Source organism: Bos indicus x Bos taurus, chromosome 14 (genome assembly GCF_003369695.1).
Source record: "Bos indicus x Bos taurus breed Angus x Brahman F1 hybrid chromosome 14, Bos_hybrid_MaternalHap_v2.0, whole genome shotgun sequence".
Classification (NCBI taxonomy): domain Eukaryota; kingdom Metazoa; phylum Chordata; class Mammalia; order Artiodactyla; family Bovidae; genus Bos; species Bos indicus x Bos taurus.
This window is the reverse complement of record NC_040089.1, coordinates 13,594,741-13,605,869: the sequence shown is the minus strand read 5'-3', so window position 1 is coordinate 13,605,869 and position 11,129 is coordinate 13,594,741. Positions and strand designations below refer to the sequence as shown.

Sequence of the window (11,129 nt, the reverse complement as noted above, 5' to 3'; positions counted from 1 at the left end):
GGGCAAGGTACTTAAACGATAAAACTAGGCTTTATTGTTTATAAATATGTAAAATAATAAAACTTGCTTTTAAAAGCTTTTTTAAGATAGTAAATGAGATTATGTATGTAGGGAGTGTATTATGGTGCCTGTCAATAAATGAGAATTTGGGATGAGTGAAGTGCTTCATAAATACATAGGGAAATAAAGTATTTAATTTTCTCCTGGCATCTTTGCACAGCACAAATGCCTCAATAAGGTGGCTCTCTTTCGCAGTAGTTCATCTATATCTGTGCTGGGAGATATTAGGACCCGTCCTTTCCTTTAATTGTTGGGCCCTCAACGGTAGCACAGCGTCATGTTCAAATATTTACTCAAGAATGTGGTACATCTTGATTTGGCTATTTGTCAAAAATATATACCAAACCCACCATCTCTTCTCTATCCCTAACGACACTGCCCTAATCCAGGGCTCCCTGTGACCTGGTCTCATGTCTTCTAACAGCTCTCCCTGACTCTGGAGTCGCTCCTCCACCTCCTTCTCTACACGGTTCTGGAGGATTCCACTTAATCTCTTGTGTAATTTCCATGGTTAAAAGCCTTTCTTTGATTCCACATGATTTAGGGATTTTAAAGCCCATAGGTATATTTGCCTTTTCCTTGATAATCTTTGGGCTTTCCTACCAGTAAGCTTTTGGGCATGTTATTCCATTGGCCTGGAATTCCCTGCCTGATATTTCAGCCTGGTGAAATCCTTGTGAAATTTTAGTTTTGAGCTGTCCGTGACTGCTTGCTACTGCCAATGGCACTTTGGATGAAATCTCCACCCTAGGTCTTAACAGCTGTTCTGGACCCTGCTTAGACCTTAAGTACAAAATCTAGGTTCTGATTATCCTTGTTTCATGTACCAGGTTATATTGCCTTAATCTTTCTTGTTCTCTAACAGTCTCCTCAGTCAGACTTCCAACTGCTTGAGAGCAACAGTGATGGTTTAATCACCTTACCATCTGTAAGACCTCACACAGAACCTGGTCCAGAGTGAGGGGTCAATAATGCATGTTGCTGAGTGTGTTTGCTGTGGGCCGTGGGGTCAGGGAAGAGAGACTCCCATTTTCAAAAGCAGAAGAAGTCTGTTCTCCACACTGATGGGACAGGCATGATGCGCTCCCTCGTGTTTTCTTTCTTTCCTCCTATGGGAGGCCAAGGGTCCCCAAACCAGGCTGCTTGTACTGAAAACTGCTCTGCTCTTTTATGCACTGCCTTAGAGAGAGCTTATCCCTGCCTCTTTAACATGAAGTGTTGAAGTTATTTTAATCTTGTTAATCGTAATTTATTTTGGGTAGTCAGCCAAACACTGATACATGTGTCTTAAACCAGTGGTTCTCATTTTTTTTTCTCCCAATGCCTTGTCCTAGAGTACACTTGAGAATTTGTCAGACTAGAGTGTGGAGGAATGCAAAAGGGTTCAGAAGTCTCTAGAGGTCAGCAACAGAGCCCCTCTCTTCCTCTTAGCCAAATGAACTCACTCTGTAGGAGTAAAATACTCAGAACTGCATTAGTGAGAGCCTAACCCTCACGATACACAGGAATATGGTTTTATTTTAAAGACCATTTTAGGCATCACAGTACATGTATTAGGAATTGCAAAGATAAGTGCTTTGGAAAATATGTTATCTGAGGAGGGTGATATTTAATGTTCTTTAGCAAAGGTAAGACTTGTGGCAACATGGTTTCTATCTTCTAGTATTTGTCTTAGGAAATTGGTATCAAACATGCCCTGTGTGTTTTTAGGAGATGAAATTTGGTCCTATGGATGAGTGAAAAAAGCAGGAAGATTTTGGCTGCAACCAAGAGGTGGTGTGTGTCTCCCGTGCTAGGCCACAGTGGGGCGTGTGCTGTCATTTTAGTTGTGTCTGAGTCTGTGCAGTCCTACAGACTGCAGCCTTCCTAGCTCCTCTGTCCATGGGATTCTCTAGGCAAGAACACTAGAGGGGGTTGCCGTGCTCTACTCTAGGATATCTTCCTGACTGAAGGATCAAATCCGTGTCTCCTATGTCTCGTGTGTTGGCAGGTGGGTTCTTTACTACCAGCACCACCTTAGGTAGCCCAGGCTACAGTGGGTAGGAGATATAATTTTGTTATCACTACGTCTCTGTCCGTTGAAAGTTAATATTCACAAAGAAGGGCACCAAGACCCAGAGGGTAGTAGCCTGCCTCAGGTTGCCTGAGGTTGCTCTGCTCACTGGGCAGGAGGGATGGGTGCCCAGGCCTGCACCTCTCTGTCTGCTGTGGAGCTGAGCTCTTCACTAACCCCTTGGGTCATTTCTGTGTCCCAGTGACCCTCCCATTACTGTCTGGCACAGGGTCCAAGGTTGCACCAAGTGACCTTTAAGACCCCTTCCAAACATCAGACCCTACTTCTAATTCAAACCAAGGAGAAAATGAACTGGTCTTAGTTGAAGAGCTTCACTCTGCTTTTAGTCTCTTCCCTGCCCTGAACCAATCGACTCATCTGTTCTTCCTAGAGTTGCCAAAGAACCGTCTGGAAAGCACATTTCTCAGTTAGTATCCCTTACTGCTCCAAAATGTTGAGCAGTTCCCATCTGCCTAGGGGATAAATAAAATAATATGGAATAAATTAAAAAAAAAACAAAAAACAGGTAGATTTCTCTTTTCTAAGCCTGTTTGCTTTTATCTTCAGTCCCATTAGGCCCCTTTGCAGAGCCTGCCCTCCTGGGAAAGCGTTTTTCTTACACTCCAATGCTCTCTGCTTTTTGGAACCTGGTTCTTCGCTTCTGCTGAAATGTGTTCCTCCCTGAAAACTCTCCTTGAATGCTATTCATCCTTGAAGGGTGTCTAACTCCAGCGCATGTGCCCAACCGCTAGTGATGCCCAACCGCTAGTGATGCCCAACCGCCCGCCAGTGATCCTTAAGGGTGTCTAAGATCAGCGCATGCGCCAAACTTCAAGCGACGTTTGAGGAGGTGTGTACCGTCAGCGCATGCGCCCAACCTCCCCGCCCCAAACCGTCATTCCCAACGGCCAAGACTCCTGAAGGGTGTCTAACGGCAGCGCATGCGCCAAACCACAAGTGCTGTCGGAGGAGGTATCTAACGTCAGCGCATATGTGCCACAGCAAGTGATGTTTAAAGGGTGTCTAACATTACTCACTGGAAAAGACTGATGCTGGGAGGGATTGGGGGCAGTAGGAGAAGGGGACGACAGAGGATGAGATGGCTGGAATGCGGACGACAGAGGGTGAGATGGCTGGATGGCATCACCGACTCGGTGGATGTGAGTTTGAGTGAACTCCGGGTGTTGGTGATGGACAGGGAGGCCTGGCGTGCTGTAATTCATGGGGTCGCAAAGAGTCGACACGACTGAGCGACTGAACTGAACTGAACTGAACTAACGTTAGTTAGCACATGCAGCCAGGCACAAGTGGAATCTGATGTTTGAAAGTGTGGAAGAATTATCTGTCTCAGACATGCATGCACCCCGTTGTTCGTGGCTTTGGATTGTATGTGCTCTCATCTTGTCTCTTCACTAAACTGTGAGTTTCCTGAGGGCAGGGTATAGATCAGAGTCTTTCCTGTCGGTCCCTCCCTCCCTCCTTGTGAATGTCTAAAGTGAAAGTGAAGTCAGTCGTGTCTGACTCTTTGTGACCCCATGGTCTGTAGCCTGCCAAACTCCTCCACCCATGGGGTTTTCCAGGCAAGAATACTGGAGTGGGTCACCATTTCCTTCTCCAGGGCAGCTTCCCGACCCAGGGATTGAACCCTGGTCTCCTGCACCACAGGCAGACTCTTTACTGTCGGAGCCACCAGAGAATGTCTAGTGCAGTAACAAATCCACACTAGATAATCAGTGTTAACAGATCTATGGAGCCGGTAACAGACAAAAGTCATCAGGTTAGCTCCCAGAGCAAACTGTTCAACATCATGTTCTAGTGCCTGAAGAATTTAGCGTTACTGACTGGAGAGGAAGAGGACGGGGAGGAATATATTTTAGCTATTAATTCTAGCCTTTGTATTTTTAGTCTTTTGAAGGATGAAAAGGAAGAAAAAAAGTAAAAGCTCTGTTGACAGTTAAAAGCAGACATCTGTTCTCTTTACCAAGTAAGTGCTCAATCTTTTCAGGAGGAACTTAATTCATCTTTACATTTTTAAAAATATCCCTATAATTGTTTTTCCTTTTTTTTTTCTTCTTTTTTTAAATTTGTTTGGTTCTTTTATTTATTTTTACTTTATAATATTGTATTGGTTTTGCCATACATCAACATGCATCCGCCATGGGTGTACGTGTGTTCCCCATCCTAAACCCCCCTCCCAGCTCCCTCCCCATACCATCCCTCTGGGTCATCCCAGTGCACCAGCCCCAAGCCTCCTGCATCCTGCATCTAACCTGGACTGGCGATTCGTTTCCTATATGATATTATACATGTTTCAATGCCATTCTCCCAAATCATCCCCCGTCCCTATCCCACAGAGTCCAAAAGACTGTTCTATACATCCTTTATAAATTTTCCATTTTCATAAGAAAATTCAGTTTCAGAGAGGCTCTTGAGTTTGCCCGAGTAAGTGGCAGAGGTGTCTAGACCCTAAGGTTTAGCTTCTGCTTGTCTTCCACTCTGCCTCCTCCTGGAGCCTGAGAGCACTTGTGAAAACAAGGCAGCCAGGGGGATGGTCAGCGGCTTCAGGAAATGCTTGAGCTCAGGTCGTGTTGCTTAAGAGTTTGAAAAATACAAAGTTAATAGTGCAACTACTGTTCATAGTTAGCAGATTTAACTCTTCTCCATTTGTTCCTCTTTTAAGAGAATGAGAGAGAAAGAGCTCAGGAGTCACCTTCTTGTCTTTAATTTTTCACCCTTTAACCAACCATTGGGCTTCCCAGGTGGCCCAGGAGCCTGGTGAGCTATGGTCCATGGGGTCAAAAGAGTCAGACACAGCTGAAGCAACTTAGCACAGCACACAACCAGCTATTAACCCATCTTTAGAAAAATGAGTGATAAAAAACCAGTGTCTCCACAGTGTAGTAAAATAAGCTATGTAGGTTTTTTTTTTTTTTTTTTTAATGAAAATAGCAGGGAATCATGCTATAATCTAAGATTGTCTTTTTAGCATGAGTTTGTTTGGCCTGAGCAACCACACCAGTGCTCTGAAGAGACTTGTCCTGATTTCTGGAGTATTAATCAGTGAGGACACGAGCCTGATCTGGGAGTCAGGCCCCGGGTCTGACTCTACCACTGTTTTGGTGGGCAAGATTGAGTCAGAAATATCATCTCTTCAGTTCTCAGTTTTTTCATTAATCAAAGGGATGCAGTGAATTAGAACAGAGATTGTCAGCCTCAGCAGGGTTGATACCTTGAGAAATTCTTTGTTATGGAGGCTGTCCTGTGTATCCTAGGCTTTCCCAGCATCCCTGACCTCTACCGGGCAGACCGCAGTGCCTCTCTTCTCCACCCGCTCCTCACGAGGTGTGATGACAAAACCTTCTCCAGACACTGTCCAGTGTCCCTTGGGGGACAAAAACATCTTCATCTGCACCACGGGCTAGAAGCAGACTTTACGTCCGCTGGGTATTTATTGAGAATACCTGACAGGAGAGGCTCTGAGCTGTGTGCTGGGGCTATGACAGCAAAGAGAGTAAATGTGCTTCTGTCTTCATGGAGCTTCAGTCTGGTGGGGAAGGGAAGTCTCCAGGCTGTGAGGAGACACTGGAACGGGTGTTATGCTCAGGTCCTGGCAGGAGTCAGGGGTCCTCTGGACCTATTACTCTGAGGACATGTAAACCTTGGAAGGACCCAATCACTTCTCAGTACAATGTGTTATCTTGACCTCTTGGCCCCTCAGATAAGTGGGGAAAATGAGCACTTCCACCTGGGGATAGCTTCTGCAGCACAGGCTCATAAGGAGTTGGAGAAATGAAGAGTTGAGTATAAAATGGGCCCCAGAGCAGAATAAAATAATTCTTCGTGCTTACATACCATATACCTCTGGGGTAACGATTCGGGCCCGTTTATTTTCCTGTTGGTTACCATATGCGTGGATAGAATGCCGCAGGGTGAGCCAGACATGGTGCCTGGAGTTACCTTTCTTAGCACTTGATTTTCTTTTGCAGTTCCACTTTCTATTTGAATAAAATCAGAATAAGCACAGCACATGCAGTGCTATTAGCACTCAGTGTTTTCACATTTCTCTGAGGTGTTTCTGTTTTCATGGGATTATGAGGACATTCTAAACCCAGTTTGAGAGGGGTCCAAAAAGGAAGAAAGTGGTTCCTGCTTTAAAGGAATGCACTGATCAGGTGTAAAGTTGTAGGCACTATAGCTGAGAGGGTCTAGGCTACAGGGGTGGACTGTTTGGGTCCATAGTGCTCTCCCAGCTACTTTTTAGCTGTGCAACTTCAAGAAAGTCACTTGATCTCCCTGTACTTTTTTTTCCACTGGTAAAATCATAATCCTGATAGTATTTACCTCACCAGCTTCTTGTGAGGATTAAAGGAGTTTGAACAGAAACTGGCACATGGAAATCACTTATTAAGTTTTGAAATAGTATCTGGGAATCACTGGGTCACTTGGATAAGGTCCTAGCTTATCCAAGTCACGAGCATAATTGTGCCAAGCACTATGTTTAATGGACCTGGTGTTCTTGCCTGGGAAATCCCATGGACAGAGGAGCCTGGTGGACTACGTAGTCCATGTGGTCAGAAAAGAGTCAGACACAGCAACTAAACAACAGCAGGATTTCACCTGCAAATCTTTTTATTTATACAAGTGATGATCACATGCTACTTGCTCACCCTTGCGAGTAGATCTCCTCCCCTGCTCTTCAAAATCTCAACTTTATAGAGAAGTTTGAACAATTCAAAGGGTCTCAACATCACCCCAATCTCTCAAAACTACCTCCTTGAAAATGGCTCCCTTCCACAGGGAAGGACCTGTGGGCATACATTTTAAAGCTAGAGGAGGGTGAGGAGCCTCATTGTCTGGACCAGCTCCAGGGTCAACCTGTGGTCACACCCTCTGGATGTTCAGGAGATATTGATGGTCTGTGTGGAAACTATAGCATTTCCTCTGGGGTTTCGCTGTGTCCTTTGACCAGGCCGTGGGCTGTTGCCTCGGTGACTTGGATTGAGACAACAGCCCCTGTCACAAATCGCTCTTTACTGTCTGATTTTCCACTAGGACCCTCAGAGACCTGTCAGAGTGGACAAAGGCCTCTGGAGCCCTTCCCAAGAACCTTCTTGCTTGGAAGATTAGCAGTTTCTTCTCAAGCATCGCTCTCAACTTGCTAAACACCTTGAAATAGTTCCAGCAAGACGTGTCTCCCTCAGATCCCAGGGCAGGTAAGTGCTTGTGCGCGTCCAGCGCTTCTGCTCGTAGCCATGTGGTCCTGACCATCTGGCACTTACTGTGTATATTACTTACATACGTGTGCATATGTAAGTGTGTATGTGTGCTGTGCTTAGTTGCTCAGTCATGTCTGACTCTCTGTGACCCCTTGTACTATAGCCTGCCAGGCTCATCTGTTCATGGGGATTCTTCAGGCCAGAATACTGGATTGGGTTGCCATGCCTTCCTCCAGGGTGATCTCCCCTACCCAGGGATTGAACTCAGGTCTCCCACATTGCAGGTGGATTCTTCACCATCTGAGCTCCAGGGAGTGAGTATATGTGTATGTGCGTATCTATGTTTATATGTCTGTGGTTAAAAAAGTGTTGTTTCTAGAATTTACCATGACTACTGCTGTGTGTGTATCCCCAGAAGTCATAGGTTGAAATCTTAACTGCATATTAAATATATTTATAAAATGCATGTATTATAGCGAAGGGCAGGGAATCTGGTGTGCTACAGTCCATGGGGTCACAATGAGTCCAACAGGACTTAGTGACTGGCCAACAACAATGCATATGTATGTGTGAGTGTGTGTGTCTTTGCATGTACATGTTTATATATCGGTGGTTAAAACCCACTCTAGCATTCTTGCCTGGAGAAGTCCATGGACAGAGGACCCTGACAGGCTATAGTCCATGGGGTCTCAGAGAGTGGGACACGACTGAGAGACTAACATTTTACTTTTCATTGTTTAATTTTAGATGAAAATGGAGAGTTTCTATCTTTGGCATATGACTAATGACTATCTTTATGCTTCTAAGGAGTGATTAATTTTTCAGTTCACAGAAAAATAAGCATGGGGGAGAGGAAGATTCATGGAGGAGAGATATAAGAATGAAACGAGAGATGGAGTTTAAAAGTGTGCCTGTGTGTTAATATATTTGAGTTTGATAATAAGGATAGTGAAGAATAGAAAGAGAAAAGCTGTGAGTGCTTGAGTGCCCTTAATGGGAAGAATAGAGGTCTGAGGCAAAAATAGGACTCATGCTACTCTCTGATGACCATGCAGTGGCACTGTTGACATGAGCCAGCTTCGTGCTGTCACTTCCGAATTATGGTGTGTGCATTCTAGGGAAGTGCAAGACTGTCCCTTAAGATGCCTGAAGAAAATATTTTGTTGTTGTTGTTTAGTCGCTAAGTTGTGTCTGACTCTTTGGCAACCCCATGGAATGTAGCCTGCCGAGCTCCTCCGTCCATGGGATTTCCCAGTGCTATTTCCTTCTCCTGGGGATCTTGCCTGCCCAGGGGTCGAACTAGCATCTCTTGCATCAGCAGGTGGATACTGTACACTGAGTCACCAGATATTAGAACTCCAAACTCTATTAAGATTTTATCTTGAGAAAAGAGAAATACACTAAACTTTGCTAGTAGTGAATATGTGATTGATACTGCTTCCATCACTCATCACTCAAGTAGAGCATTCTGCATCACATGGTCTGCAAGAGGAATGGGAGCTCTGTAACTTAGAGTTGGTGGCACCTACCTCATTCTGAACTTCCAGTGACGTATTGTAGTTTGCATGTTCTTGGTGAAATGGATTTATACACTATTACTGAGTATGATAAATTAACACTCTTAAAATGTATAAGTGACTTAAAATATTTTCTGGAAAGAAACTGCTGGTCAAGACGGTCCTAATAATTCAAGTCAATAATAAGAACAACGGAAAAATGGAAAAACAGCATGCTCCATCCTGGTTTGAACTTTTTCTCAGATATATCATGAGCTAAAAACAATGGCTATTGGTGATATGTTATCTAGCAGCATTTTTTTTTGAGAAAATATACATACTTAATCAATCTTTTTGAAATGAAAGTGATATTTTTGGTAATAAATGAGGAAATAATGGCCTTTGAAGAAAACTCATGGTTTGGAGAAAGAATTTTGAAAGTGCATGTTTAAAGATATTTTCATCACTATGTGATTTTTGTTCCTGAGATTAAGACTGATGTATTTTACCTGTACAACTCTTATATGTCAATATTAAAAATACTTTGAAAGTGAATTTTCTAATTTGTTAAAAAACGGTCCAAATGAAGCCTTTAGGTAGGTTTTAAGATCATCTGTAAAAATATAACTATTACATACCTTCCTTTAATTTGTTAAGGAAAGAGATTAACGTTATAGAAGATGGAAATTTATTGATCAAACATAAGACTTGTATATGAATATGCTTTTCCATAAGCACCTGTATTACTTTGTGAAGTATATTTTTCAACTAGGCAACCACTACAATGAAAAACCAAAGTAAGTTTAGAACCAGGCCATCAAATCACTGTGTCACAAAATGTCATATCCAGGCTTTAAAAAGCAGTGGCACATGTTCAGTCATACTTCGTTGCTAAAATCAGGGTTCCCTGGCAGCTCAGCTGGTAAAGAATCTGCCTGCAATGCAGGAGACCCCAGTTCAGTTCGTTGGTCAGGAACATCCCCTGGAGAAGGGATAGGCTACCCACTCCAGTAGCTTCCCTGGTGGCTCAGACTGTAAAGAATCTGCCTGCAGTGTGGGAGACCTGGGTTCGATTCCTGGGTTGGGAAGATCCCCCGGAGAAAGGCATGGCAGCCCACTGCAGTATTACTTAGAACCAGGCTATCAAATAGCTATGTGACAAAATGTTATATCCAGACATAAAAAGCAGTGGTACTTGTTCAATCATACTTCCTTGCTAAAATTAGTGATATTAGTAATACTTTAGGGTAAGGCAGAAAAGTGTATATAATTAATCAGTACACTAAAATAAAATTTAACTCATTTCTTATTTACAGTTTATTTTTGTATATTTTCTTATGCACAATCATATTATTTTATGCATTTTATTGTTTATGCATTTTGTTTATGTACCAGGTACTGTTACAAATGCCCTACTTCTATTAGTTACTTTAACTCTCACAGCACCTCATATAAATACTATTGTCCCTATTTAAAAATGAGGAAGCTGAAGCACAGATAGGATAAGAAGCTGCCAGGAGCAATTAGCTAATATGTGGCAGACTGAAGATATATTAGTATAATAATGCACGTATGTAACTTATACATAAACTATTACAGTTTAAAATCAACAAACAGACTGATAGACATACAGGATTGCAATTTAGAGACTATTTGTCTAATGCTAATAGGCATAGTGATGACTGAACGGTGTGCTCACAGGCAATTCAATCCAACATTCAGTATAGTATATTAGCATGTATAAAACGCATGGGTGGTCTTATTTAATTCCCATAATAAGCTTCCAGAGGTAGTTGTGTTGAACTCAAGAGCACAAGCATATAAAATAATGTTTAATGGAGTCTGATGGACCTGGGTATGAAGTTGAGCATTGCCACTTCACCATATCTGTGACTGAAGGTCTTTCCTATCTTCTGTGGATTTCATTTTGTTAATTTCTAAAGTAGGCAAGCCAATATATATCCTTGTGGGTTACTGTAGGACTAAATGACACATTATAATTTAACATAGGGTCGTGGTCAAGAATGTAGATTGAGGAACTAGACTGCCAGGTTTGAATTCTAGCTCTGCCCATTATTACTGGCAACTTTTTCTGGTAAGTGGTATGTTTTCTCTCGACCTTAATTTCCTCACCTTGAAAAGTGGGCTAATAATCCTGCCTACCTTACAGAAATATATGTGGACTCATTCATGCCATGTGTTTAGGATCTAGCACATAAGAAAAACTCAACAAATGATGGCTATTATTAGTAAATAGAAAGTGCTTAAAACAGTGGGCATTCAATAAATAACAACTGTTTGTTG

General features: G+C 42.8%; 1 long non-coding RNA gene across 1 annotated transcript in view; it reads left to right on the top strand.

Annotated features, from left to right (window-relative positions):
* The first annotated feature begins 3,998 nt into the window (after positions 1-3,998).
* The window catches only part of LOC113904107, a 95,330-nt gene continuing 88,199 nt past the window's right edge, over positions 3,999-11,129 (top strand). The window contains exons 1-2 of the long non-coding RNA XR_003514411.1: positions 3,999-4,097; positions 7,166-7,326. This is a non-coding gene — a long non-coding RNA (uncharacterized LOC113904107). The remainder of the gene's footprint in view (positions 4,098-7,165; positions 7,327-11,129) is intronic.